We start from the raw sequence: 13127 nt of genomic DNA, 5'->3' as shown, positions 1-13127 counted from the left end.
CTTTGCCATTACGAGGGGCAGCAGCAGGGTTGGGGATGGCAGGAGCCAAAAGGAGCAGAGCATCAAAGGATGCTCAGAGGAGTTACTCCTGTTAGAGAATTGCAGAGCCAGGTCCAGGAGGGATGGCAGAAAGTGTGGATTTAAAGGATGGATGGGCAGAGTTGCTGGTACATTTATATTTCATGAGCTGCTAATTTGAGGAGAGAACGGTAAACCCTCTGGGATTAAAGGGCCTTGGTCAAAGTAAAACAATGCCTTGACAAGGTTTTTTACTCTTAGCAAAGTGTAGGAGGAGGCTGCAGTGCTCTCCTGTCCATAATTTTCTGTCGTAATTGAATATAGCTGTAGTTTCAGAAACTTTATATATCCATAAAATCAGTTACCTGGAATATGTCTGCTCAATGGCAGTGCTGTAATCTCCCATGCTGTGGAGCAGGTAACTTTAATAACCATTTCCTGATGTAATACTGCCCTCTGCTTAAAGAATGCCAAACTTCATTGCAGAGTTGTTCACTTAAACCTAAACATACCTGAGCAAAAATATGCATGGTTTTTATCCAGGGTTTTGTGTTATTTGGGGCTGGAAGGGATTTTGGGGATGCAAAATGTGAGCACTCACTGGAGCAACTCAATTGCAGGTGTATCATTTTACATAATTTCTGCTGGTATAAGAATCTCATTAGAGCTATAAAAATAATGTGATTTTTTTGTTATTCTGCTGTAAAATGTTTATATTAATTTAATTTATTATCAGCGTCTTGAATAGAGGTTGTTTGATAAAAGAGTTAAACTAATTTAGGTACCCATGGCTCATTTTGATTAATCTGCTTGAAATAAACGTCTGAAAGGTGAAAAATGGTTTGCTTGCCATGTGAAGTGAGTTAGTGCACTTCATCCTGGCACTGTACATCAGCCATAGCTTTGCTCAGAGCCCCTGTAAGCACATTTCCTGTGGGACAGCAGTATCTGAAATTACTCTCCTCACAGAGGATGCAGGCAAGCAGTTCCCCATTTCACTTGATTTCTATATCAGTTTATGGTCCACTTCACAGCCTGCTTTACACTGATCTTGGCTATCCACACAGCCCTGCTTTAAGTCAATATTTTGGTTGAGATTTAACTGTGCAAACCTCAGCACAGTTAAACCTTCCCAGGATTTCACCACCTTGATGTGGTCCCTGGTGCTTTCTGTGACGCTCTGGGCACCTGGGGCAGCCAAAACTTGACCAAATAAATGCATGGGAGATGCCTCAAGTAGGTTATGAATGCAAAGAGTGGGCTTGAAACAGAACCACCAAAGCACAGAGATGTCTGGCAGGGTTTCTGCTTCCCAACGTGAGTGAGAAACATGCACAGCACAAACGTCATCAGCAGTTTTGGGCTGTTTTCTCTCAGTTCACCACGTCACTCTCGGCTCCCTTGGTGGAGCCGCAGCTTGTGAGCACTCAGGCATGGCTCAGCCTTAACCAAACCAGCTGGGCTGGGAGAGAGCAAAACATTAACAGGAGAATAATCAAGATATGGAGTCCCTGACAGCTGTCTGGTAGCAGGTTATCACCTCCTGCCCCCAGAGGGGAAGGGGCTGCTCTGGGCAGGAGGAGGGTGAGATCACACAGCCTCATCATGTGGGGAGATTTAAATTGGATTTTGGGAAGGAATTCTGCCCTGCGAGGGTGAGCAGGCCCTGGCACAGGGTGCCCACAGCAGCTGCGGCTGCCCCTGGATCCCTGGAAGTGTCCAAAGCCAGGGTGGACAGAGCTTGGAGCAGCCTGGGATGGTGCAAAGTGTCCCTGCTGATTCAGAGTCCCTTTCTCAAAGTCTGGAGTTGGTGACACAACAGTCAAAGCTTGGCCTTCTATATAAATATTAGATGTGATCTGTTCTGCTTTATTAAGGAAATGTGTTTGGCATTCTGGTACAGGGGAACTAATTGGGTCCATAGCGAGTGCATAAATTAAAGGCTGCCTTATGCAGCACCACTAATTTATGCACACAGAGGTTTGAAAGTGTTCTAGACATCTTGAGAAGATTTGTGTGGTTTTGGTAAGTTAAAAAAATGGCAAAATAACTAAAGAATGTGCATTTATCAGAATGTTCTTCCCAGAGGATTCCATGCAATTTCACTGCAAGTAAAATGCTGAGAAATGTGTGAAGTATTTAAGGTCAAGAGTTCTTCAAGCTCTCATCTATCAGACCTGACCAGATAATTCACAATTTGTAATTATTGGGCTAATTTAGCATGATTTCCTTATAATGGAATGTGTGAGGATTAATATCTGGTATTTTCAAAAGAAATTGGTGAACATTTGTCTCCATAAAGATACAAAAGAAAGCAGTGAGATGTGAAAAGGTGCCAGGGCAAGTGTGATGTCCTATCCTGTGGAATATGGAAAGGATAACACGGAATTTGAGTGTACCAAGTGTGTGAGGATGACTGCTGATGGAGGCTGGGACCAAAAGGTTGTTCCTTTCTTTATTTCCATTTAATTGAGATCAGCCAAATAAAATGCCAAGACTGCCAGCTTTGCAGTCTGGGTGGGATTTATTTGGGGTGCTCCAACTGCTCGTGTTTGAAGCGTTTTTTTCTGTCTGGAAGCAGAGTTGTAGATGGATTTGAAGCTTCCACACCAAGTTTCAGTGACTGCCTCCAAGGCATGCTGTTCTCTAGACTGATCTGAACTGGGGAATTAATGCTTCCATCATCCACGAGCACTTTTTTCCCACAAAGATAGTTTAGGCTTACAGAGGTGTTCTCAATATATAATAATAGAGTGTCTAGCATACACCCTTTAATTAAAACAAAGCAGCTTGAGAAGAATGAAATAAATCCACCTCTAAAATGAGTAAGTGCTCACAAGGCTTCCATTTAATCAATAGCGGTGTCGGCCGTGATTGCGAAAACTCGAGCGCGGCGTTTTAATCAGGGATGTTTTTCCTGGCACGGGGGTGGAAAATACACTGATTAATTAATTTCTATTCCTGGAAGGAGCCAGCCTCCCAGCAGAGCTAACCTGAGCAGCTTGGTGATAGGGCAGGACGCACTGAAAATGTAAAAATGTAAGAGGTGCCTGCGTTGATTCTGTCAGAGCCGAGGCAGAACCCGGGGCCGGAGCTGATTAACGAGTCCAAAAGAACAAATGGCAAAACTTGGGTGCTGGGAGAGAACCTGGTGCTGCTTTTGATGTGGAGGGTTTATTGAACTTTTTTTTGCCTGGCTGGGAGCTGTTTTACGGCTTTTCCAAGGAGTGGTTTTGATGTTGGGACTGTTTTAGACTGAGGAGTTTTTGCTGTTTGATTTGTGGCTCCGCAGACTGTCCTTGCTCAGCACAGGATCCTGGTTTGCTGTGCCCACAGGAGATGGGAAAGGTAACCAGCTTCCTTCTAGAAGCTATTGATGCACTAGTTGCATATAATTAGGGATGTTAACAAGGGCATTATTGTGCTAATTATTATGCCTAATTACAGGGAAAAAACTAGAAAATTTCATGGCCACTTTCTGCTAGACAGAACTTAGAAGCTTTCCAGAGACTAAATACATTAATTAATCTACTGTGCTTGTTTAAATAGAAGAATGTACTAAAATATTTTCTGTTTCTTGGGGGGAAAAAAGGAGAAATAAGAGTAGGTGACCTTTCTGGAGAAGCAACCTATTTAAATAAGTAAAACTAAATAAATGTAATCAGAGAAATGTTGTTTTTAATGATCCACTTGATGAAACAGCCCAAGAAAAACTGCTGTAGGAGAACAGGGTATAGATTGGAATATGGGGAAGAAGAATGAAGAGGGGGAGAGGAGACAGGAGGATTTTGTATTGGATTTGGTGGCAAAACTGGCTGATTGTGGAACTCTGGGGTGTACAAGGGTGGGCTGGGAAGGACTCGGGAACCTCCCTGTGCCACTTGGAATATCCCATGGAGAAGTTCCCCTGGCATTTTGTGTTGAGGTGGCCAATTCCAGAGTGCAGGGCTGAAACCACTCGGCAGGAATTGGGGCGAGGGGGATGATGCCTACGGAGCATCCCCCAGGGTCTGTGTGGGGTTAAAAGGAACCTGTTGGGAACCTCTGGAGTCTGATCCCAATTTTTCACACTGGGAGTGGGTGGACTGACACAAAGTCCCACTGCTGAAGTGCACGTGTCTGAAAGCCCCCAAAACGTCCCTAAATTGGTTCAGTGCTTTGTGGAACCAATAACAACTCTGAGTTCGGTGCCGTCACTTTCCGTACCGATGATTTTGGGTGGTGCAGGAACACGAACGCTTTTGTTGGACAGATCCAGTTTGCCCTTTGGTCATTAAAACCCAGGGATGGAGGCTGTGATCCACTGAGTGACAGGAGCTCTGACATCTTCCATTGTGGGATCTGGTTATTGCAAACCGTAACTCAGCTCCCGTTAACGCCGCTCCGGATGTCGCTGGGCTCGCGGCTTTACCCTGCTGTGAATCAAGGCAGATTTAAGAGTACAAGAACTCCTTAATTTCTCTTTTTCTCCGAGTTTATTTGCACAAGAGGGAAAGAATTCCAGCCTGCCTGTATTATTTGAAGGAGTTAGAACAGTCGGATCATTTATTTGATGGGAACTTTGAGCGGTGTCATTGAAGTAAGAACAATTTGTACTTCAGAGAGCTCCTCTGGGTAGAACTTCACCCATTTCCAGCCTTTTCAGCCCTGCCACAATTGCTGTTTTCCAAGAGATCAGTGCTGTGTATTGCAGGGAAATCATCGAGTCAAGAAGATCTTGTGCTCCAACCACCTCCAAAGCTGAGCACTCCAATCAGTTCACTCAAATATTCATTAGGAGAGCAAACCCCTGCTGATTGTAATGAGAATTTTGTCTGCAGAAAGCTTTTGTGACTTGGTCTCGAGTGGTGCTTTAGACTTCTGAAGAGTCTTTCAGAATCTTGGCTTTAAGATAATCTTTCCTAAAAATAATGCAAATTGCTCTAAAAGCCTCCTTCCAAATTGGTGGTATTTTTCCAGTGGGTCAAATGGACTTTGGACCAAGACAGGAAACTTTATTTTCTAAGGGTGTTTTTTTATGATAAATACGTTTTTTGTGTGCTTGCAGCTGTACTGCATAAATAGCCTTTGAATCATGCAGGATTAATTAGGACAGCCATGTCCTGACTAAATTAATTGGATCATCTAAAAATTTACCCCTTTTTCTTGAAAGCCATTCTGAAAAAGTAGAGTTTGCAGAATATGTAATTCAGTCTGGAGGCAAAACGCTGCACAGAGAGAGGGAGGATGCAGTGAGCACTTTCTTGTTTGACTGCCTTAGAAAAGCTGTCACTTGAAAGGCCCAGAAGCTGCCAAGAAAAGTTTGTGGAATCTCCAGTCTCAGTTTTTTGTCTCAAAAAGGGCTTTGAATAAACCTTAACTTTTTCTGACAGTGGAATTTTTGTGACTGTGACATTTCCTGGGAGTTCTTCTGGAGTGAATCTCCCCTTCCCTGCTGTGTCAGCCCCAAGGGATGGGTGAGCACCCAGGGACAAGACCAAAGGCTAATGATGCAAATCTTAATTAGAGCTAATTAGAGAATGGGACTGCAGATGGAGGAAAGAAGGGAAGCTAAAAATTTGGGGGTTGTGTGTAGCTTAAAATCCCAAAAAGTTAAAGATCTGGAAAAGGTAGGAGTGACCCCTGGGGTTCCCACCCCCACATCTCAGTGGCAATGTGGGGAAATGTTTCTAAAAATAATTATAATTAAACAATTGTGCTGGTTGTGATAAAAAGTGTGGGAATGGTGGTCATTGTCCATCTCAGAAATCTCAATTTTAGCTTGGAACAAAGACATTTGGCATTGCCAGGATGTTTCTGTGTCTTACAAGGTTTTGAAATGAAGTGGAAGTGTTCAGTGCTGAACAGAAATAATGAAATTTCTGGAATAACAAAATTCTTACATGTGAGATGTGTTTTACCTGCTGGGAATAATGCTGGGCTCCCCAGGACTGGATATTTCCCCTGACTGATAATCTGGGGCTGTGTTTGTTCATGGACTGGAGCCTTGCTGAAAGAAGCAAAATTTCCAGCTGGCCTCACTGTAATATTTTGTTTGCAAGTTAAAATAGGACATTTTGAGTTTTATTTTGGCTTTGGAAAAGCTCAGCAACTGCTAAAACTCATGGCATTAAGGGCCTGAAATGTTTCTTTGCTAATGTCTTTTAAGACTAATGCCTGGAAATGTCTGTAATTCCCTGATAAGTTTTAAGGGAAATGAAGGTATTAAAAAAATAGGAAAAAGCAGTGTCCTTTACTTGTATAATGCAGAAGTGTCAATTAAAAAATGGCAGCTTCTGGAATGAGAACGACATTGCCAAGAATTTTTATAACTTACTGTATTAGTGAGGGCTCAGAAAGCATTTGTCTAAAAACGATGAGCTGTACATGAAAGCTTTCTGGGAAACGTGAGGCTTTTCCATTCTATTAAATACCTTTTAGAAGGGATGAGTGCCTCGAAATGTTTGTCCTCCCATTGCTTAAAAGGCTCAGCACATCCCATAAGTTGCTGTGTTTTATGTTATTTGTGTGTGTGCATCCCTCTCTCTGCTTTTCCTGAAATTGTGTCTATTTGTGTCCATAAATCTCTGCTGTACTTGTGCTCTAATGAGCAAAAAACTTCATGCAGTGCTCCGTGAGTTAGAAAATCCCCTTTTCAGTCAATTATCATAGCAAGACCTTGATGTGGGCTTTTTTTTGTTTCTTTATTAGTTACAGAAATGCATTTGAAATGGCTTGAAAATAAAATATTAATCCATTTTCTTTTAAACATGTAGCCCTCTAGTCTGGTGCGGCCCAACGTTCATTAGAAATAATTTGGATATAAATGGGATTGTACCAGAATTCAGCTCAGAGCAGTAATTACAAATAAAAGCTTTGGTTACACTCAGTGTTGCAGCAGTTGTTAAAACCAGAGCGTTGCCAATCACCAGCATTAGCAGGGAGATTATTAAAGCACATTAAAGTTTATTTCAAGGAAGTTCTGGCTCGGGGTGAGACTGAGATCTGGAATCAGAAATGAAAAAGTTGAACTTGAATTATTCAGGATGAAGAGCAGAGAGAGAAAACCTAATATTTGACAGGATTTTTCCAGGAGGGTTTGTTAAAAGTGGGGCAAAAAGGACAAAATTTTCTTGGGATCAGTATGGGTTTGTAGGTTTTTTTTATATATACATATATGTGTGTATTTTATATTTTTGATATGATTTTATCATAATTTTAATTATGCCATCATTTTAATTTTAAACTGTTATCTATTTTAATTTTTAAATTGTTATTCATATTTTTATTATTTTTGTATATTCTATTATTTTTACTATTTTTATATTATTTTATAATATTTTTTTTTTTTCCCTCTCTATACTTAGAATTTTGCTTGGAGAGCAGAGCATGTTTGTAATCCAGCATGTGAGGAAGTGAGGAAAGGAAATAATCCATTTTTTTGTGTATGTGTGTGCACACAGACCAAACACTGAACCATCCAAAGTAGTTTATTGGCACAGCTGGAAAAAGCCAATAAATACTTTAAATTTTGTGCCTATTTAGCAAAAAATCTGAGTCACTCTCTGGAAATACTTCATCAAAATGTTGAAATGGAGACTGTCACTCCCATCAGTGCTTCCAGCCTTGTTCCAGCATGCTTTAATGTGTATTTTTCTTATTCAAAGTTATTTCCTTGAACTCAAAACAGAACCTCTTTTCTCTATTTGTCACCATTCCAGCCCAGGCAAATCTTCATCCTGAATTTTGGTATTTATGGTCTTTGTTTTACCAAGCAATAGGGTTGGATTCCCAAAAGAATCTACAAAGGATCTTTGGAGGAACCTTTATTCTTTATTTTGGTGCATAAAAGTTCACAGAGGAGAGAACACTGAGCCTGAACTCTGAATTCAGGGCTGTATTTTCACAGGGAAGGAAAATCTGTGTAAATAAGCACTAATTACCCCCCTGACAGGCAGCAACCCCCAAATCTGTATCCATTTAGGCTTTCTGTAAGCTGTTTTTTTCTGAATAATCCATTTTACGCCTTTATTAACCTATAAATACATTTTTATAAATCTCGATGACATTTGGGTATTTTATTAACCACAATAAATGCCAGGGAAAATTGAATTAAGAAAGCTTGTAATGTGCTTTACTCCCAGTTTTCAAATTTTGCTGAGCTGTAAATGGTCCTGCTTTATATCCAGGATAAATCTGTTTGAGGACTGCAGGAATAATTCTTTCTCTTCGTTGCCAGGGGCCCTGACCTTTAGGTTGATGGGTGGTTTTTAACAGCTTCACCTCTGTCTCATTCGCTCTGATTCTGGATAATTTGATTATCTGCCTCGAGCAGTGTCCCAGCAGATGTGGAACCCTTCAGGTGATGGTACAGAATATCTCAGGGTGCTTGGAGGGTGTTGGACAGAGCTGGGACCACCATGATCCCACAGACACCTTGCAAAACACAGATTTTCCCTTGTGTTTGTCCTGTTCTTTCAATCACAGTCTCAAAACAGGCACTAATTGTCCCTTAAATGTGAGGAGCAGACAATATCTGATCCCAAAAGCTGAATTTCCTCCCCTTCGTTTGCAAACTAAAGTTGGTCATTTGAACAATTTGCAGTGGATGCACAAAACCAAATTTTTCTGAGTACAGTTCTTCTGGTTTGCTCTGTGCTTGCTGAAGATGCTGCTCCAGAAGTTCATTCTCTCCTATTTATCCTCCTTTTCTACATCTCCTGCTCAGCTTGTACTCTGTTTACATAACCCCACTGCTCTTGGCTGCCAGGGATGGTGTTCCCTTCCTTGAGTGTATTTTTTTCCCCCCAATATTTGCTTATCAGAAAGGCAAAGCCGGGTTTAACCACAGTGTTGCTTTTCTTGTGAACCCAATTAATTTTTTCTCACTTAATGAAGTACAATAACCTCATTATTTCAGAAAGCCACTTCATTTTTAGGGTAGCAAAACAGTGCCTGAGTTATGATTAAAATTGGTGGAGCATCTTTCTTTGTGAAAGCTCTTCATTAGTTACTGATGTAACTAATTCTGGACTGACTTTGGTTCCATGATCACTCCTTGGGCTTAATTACGTGGCTAAAACTCCTTTTTCCTCTGGGTTAGGCTGGTGGAGATGAGGAGCTGTGTGAAGCTGAGAGCAGAATCGTAATTTTGTGTTCTCAGGGTGGTTCAGGGGTGCTTTTCTGGTGTTCCTGCTGCTTCCAGGTGCAGCTGGAGGATGCTCAGGCTCTGGGTCCCACTCAGAGACCAGATCAGCCCCAGGCATCAGCTCAAGAGGAAGATGAATAAAGAGTGTTCAGGTGAATTCATCATGTGGGGCCCAAAATGCAGAGTGGAAAACACTTTAAGAGATTATTAGTAACAAATCCAGGTGATTTTTTTTTTTTTTTTTAATTTTTCTTTTTTGCCCAGATCCAGAGCACACCAGGAGGCTCTGCAGGGACTGGGGCACCACGAGCAGCAGCTCCAGTAAACCAGAACAGCCCCATTGATCTGCAAGGGTTCAAAATACAGACGGCAGGCAGGAGGGTGGGAGAGGCTCAGAATGAAAATATCTGTATTCATTTATTTATATATTTATCTTTGTCTCTGAAGTACAGAAAGGCCACACCATTTGTTTGTGTTGACTTAAAGGTCTCATCTGAGGAGGCCCTGACCACCTCATTCATTTCTAAATCCTTCCTTATCTGTTATTTCCCATGGGTGGGGCAGAAATAATGCATTTAACAGCAGGATCAGTGAACATCCTGGGAGAGGGAGCTCTTCAAGGCTCCACTGGATGTTTTGCTGGTTAGGAATAGTGCAAATGGAGTTTATTTGCATTAAATAATTCCCCTGCTATTTACTGAGCTGGAAGGTGGGCCAAGGGTTGGAAATAAGTTTTTTGCTTTTTATTACAACAGAATTTAACTCTTGCAGGGGTGGCCCTGGCAGTTGGGGAAATAGGAGCTGGTGAAGCCAGGCATGATTTGACCATAAAATTGTCTTGTGTGACATTTGGATGTGTCTGCAGAGAAATCTGCTGGAGAGGGGTTGGGTGTGGAGATCAGCTTGGAATAAAGACCCTCCTTAGAATGCCCAGAGCTTTTAATATTGGTGCCTTTCTCCAGGGAATCTTCCCCACTTATTTAGAGTATTTGCATGGAAAAGCAGAGAATGAAAAGCCATTTCATAAAGGCAGCTCCAGGGTGGTTTTAGGAGCGTTTTGCTTGTTTGCAGGGCCTGGGTTATCTCCTCAAAGATGTGAACAATGAGGGATGACAGCAAGCAGCCCGGCTGTGTTTGCTGTGTGTTTTATTTCTGGCTGAGGAGGAGGCTGGCTGCAGACAGACACATCTGTCATCTCGGTTCTGGTGAGCACACATGAACTCCTTAGCCTAAAACGTGGTTTATCTTGTCTTATTTTATGAGTCTTCTCAGAAGTGTTGTAGGTGTGAGGAGCTTATTTTGGTTTGAGCACTTGTGCTGCTCTGCAGAGCAGCTCAGCAAAGGAATCACCTCCGTAGCTGGCACGTCCATCATTCAGCATTGCTGTGAGTAATGTCCTCCATGATTTAAAATGCTTTTATGGGCACATTTATCTCCAGGAAAGAGCAGCCATTGACCACTTGCATACTGCATTGCCCCAGAAACCAAACAACAGCTGAATGTTCTTGTCAGACTCTGTTTTATTGGTTTATTTTTTTTTTTTTAGAGAAATGACTGACAGGACCTCCCTTACATTTCCCATTCCTCCTGTCTTTCTGCTGCCTCTGGTGTTGGCAACACTCAGCAGGCTCGTTCTGCTGAGCAGCAGCATCTCTGCAGAGCATCTTCATGTTCCAGGATTTATTCAGAGGGAGAACGGAGCAGAGGCAGTGTGAGTGAAGCTTGCTTTATGGATGCACGTGCTAGTCTTGAAATGAGATTGCTCTGGGGGTTTTCAAAGAGTCCTTTTGGCTTTGAACCAGCCACCCCTTGTGGGAGGAATCCCAGCACCTGCCTTGGATGGAGCCGTGCAAGAGGGAAATCCTCTAAATGCTGCTGCAGGCCAGTCTTCAACACCGTGGTATTTTCAACAGAAGATTTAAAGGGCTTAAGGAGGGAAAAAAAAAAAAAAGAAATCAGCTCCAATTGAAGGTCAGAACAACTGAAATGGAAGTACTTTGAGTGTGATAATCTCTGCTGGTATTTTATGAACTGTAGCTTCGTATCCCCGGGTCACTGTTTTCCAGCATTGATCACTGTAATCCGAAATCATTTCCCTTCTATTAAATGTGCTGCCTGTCTGGAGAGCTGATCCTGGCAGGGAGAGAGCAGAGAGAGGCTCAGAGGAGCATCCCCAGCCCTGTCTGAGGGCAGAGATCCCTCCCTACCTGTGCCAGGTGTCCCCCCTGCCCTGTCCCCCTGTGCTCACCAGCTGAGCTCATCAAACACTTCAGCTCCCATCAGATAACTTGTAAGGCTTCAAAAGAAAAATGCTTCTGGGCTAATCCAGCACACTTTGATTGGAAATAATTGCTTTCCTGGTAGTTTTTGTAACGTTCATCATGCTCTTATTCTATCTTCCTTACTCCCCCGGCCTATAATTATGTTTTGAAACAGAAAATTTGTACCAAGACGAGTACAAGTGTACAGCTGTTCCTTTAGTCCTTGAATCTGTGTGGAACACCATTTATTGAGCTGCACCCTCATTAGCAGAGCTGCTGGTGTGAGTGCTGGGCCCAGTGCAGACTGGTTCAGCTCCATCTCTTTGGTTTCTTTGGAGCAGTGAAAGCAGCAGGAAATGGTGACAGATTCCAGCAGCCACTCAAGGTTTGCAGAAATCATTGACTGAAGCACGGGAGATCTGTGAATGTTTGCAGCTGACTTGGCTTGGTTTCATTCACGTGCAGTGCTTATGTCCCTCCTTAAAATCACTTGGTGAAATCACTTTGGTGGGTAAGGAGTTGCCCAGAGAAGCTGTGGCTGCTCTGGAAGTGTCCCAGGGCAGGTTGGACAGGTTTTGGGGCAATCTGGGATAGTGGAAGGTGTCCCTGCCCATGGCAAGGCATGGAATGAAATGAGCTTTAAGCTCCTTTCCAACCCAAACCATTCTGAGATTCTAAGATAACAAGCTAGAAATAAGGTGGTTGCAGGTGGAGCGGAATATATCCACAAAAATGTTGTGTAATTGTTATCAGCACCCAAAGGGCTCCATGAAACCCATCCAGACCATGGGAGATGCTGAATTACCTCCCTGTGATCACTCCTGGCAGAGGGGTGCATAGCACTGATGTGGGATAACTGGAAATGGCAGAAGAATTCTGAGAACGAAACCAAGAAGCAGCCTTGCTTCCAAAATTAAAGTCTGACTGAAATTTAGGAAAAACAGGGATTTTTCCTGCCTTCCCCTCTGTTCCCTCTTGCAGCTTGAAGGAGCCACAAGCAGTGCTTGAAGCCAGAGATTACTCAGGGTTTTGTTAATTATAAATTCTCTGTTTGATTTGAACCACTCTTGCCTTTCTTATCTAAAATCAGCTGCTTAACATTACTTTGAGCATTCAGTTTGTACAGACCAGGGTGCTCTATCTGAGGTATAATTGAAGTATTTGAACATTCTACAAGTTGCTGAGCCTTTGTGAGGTGCAAGTTCTGCTGTTCTGCTCCCTCACCTGTCCCCTATTTGCAATGCAGAAATTAATCTTTACGATTAAGAAACTGCATTAGTTAGGAAAAAATCTGAAAAATCCAGGCAAAAGAGAGAACCTTGAGAGTCAGTTGTTGGATTAATATTTGTGTTTCAGTTTGGAATTGGGATCCTGTCACACTGAGTAGCTCGGGAGGCTCTGTGGGGAGGGCTGAGCTCAAGAGGAGTCTCAGTGCTGGCTTGGATGGCTGAAGTTTTGATGGTTTCTCCTCTTTCTGCTGCCTTGTAAAAGTCACCTAAATGGCAAATTCCTGAAGGGTTTGGAGCATCTCTTCCCTCCAAAGATGCTGTGGTTTGACTCTGGTGTTTACTTTGCTAATGAAGGACCAGAGTCCACCCAGAAACCAGTCACCAGGAGTTGTGCTGAGTTTGAAGCTGTAGAAATTTAGCTGGTTCATTAAAACACCCATTTCACCTGTGCTTGGAAGAGCTGTGCTGCCCAGCCAGGCTCTGGAGCTCTTG

At 42.6% G+C, this 13127-nt stretch overlaps 2 protein-coding genes across 5 annotated transcripts in view; one reads left to right on the top strand and one right to left on the bottom strand.

Moving 5' to 3' along the window:
- The window catches only part of LOC128939891 (contactin-4), a 268549-nt gene that overhangs the window by 47944 nt on the left and 207478 nt on the right, over positions 1-13127 (top strand). The gene's annotated exons all lie outside the window — the stretch shown is intronic.
- Positions 9741-13127, bottom strand: part of CRBN (cereblon) — a 270605-nt gene continuing 267218 nt past the window's right edge. For all 4 annotated transcript variants that reach the window (XM_054281110.1, XM_054281106.1, XM_054281108.1 and 1 more), the window contains exon 12: positions 9741-9759. The gene's annotated coding sequence lies outside the window, so the exon portion shown is untranslated. The remainder of the gene's footprint in view (positions 9760-13127) is intronic.

The sequence above is a fragment of the Melozone crissalis genome, unplaced genomic scaffold (assembly GCF_028551555.1).
Source record: "Melozone crissalis strain CALT ecotype California unplaced genomic scaffold, PUWL_Pcris_2 ptg000029l_1, whole genome shotgun sequence".
Classification (NCBI taxonomy): domain Eukaryota; kingdom Metazoa; phylum Chordata; class Aves; order Passeriformes; family Passerellidae; genus Melozone; species Melozone crissalis.
Note: the sequence above shows the minus strand (reverse complement) of the source record. Positions and strands in the feature narration are given on the sequence as shown.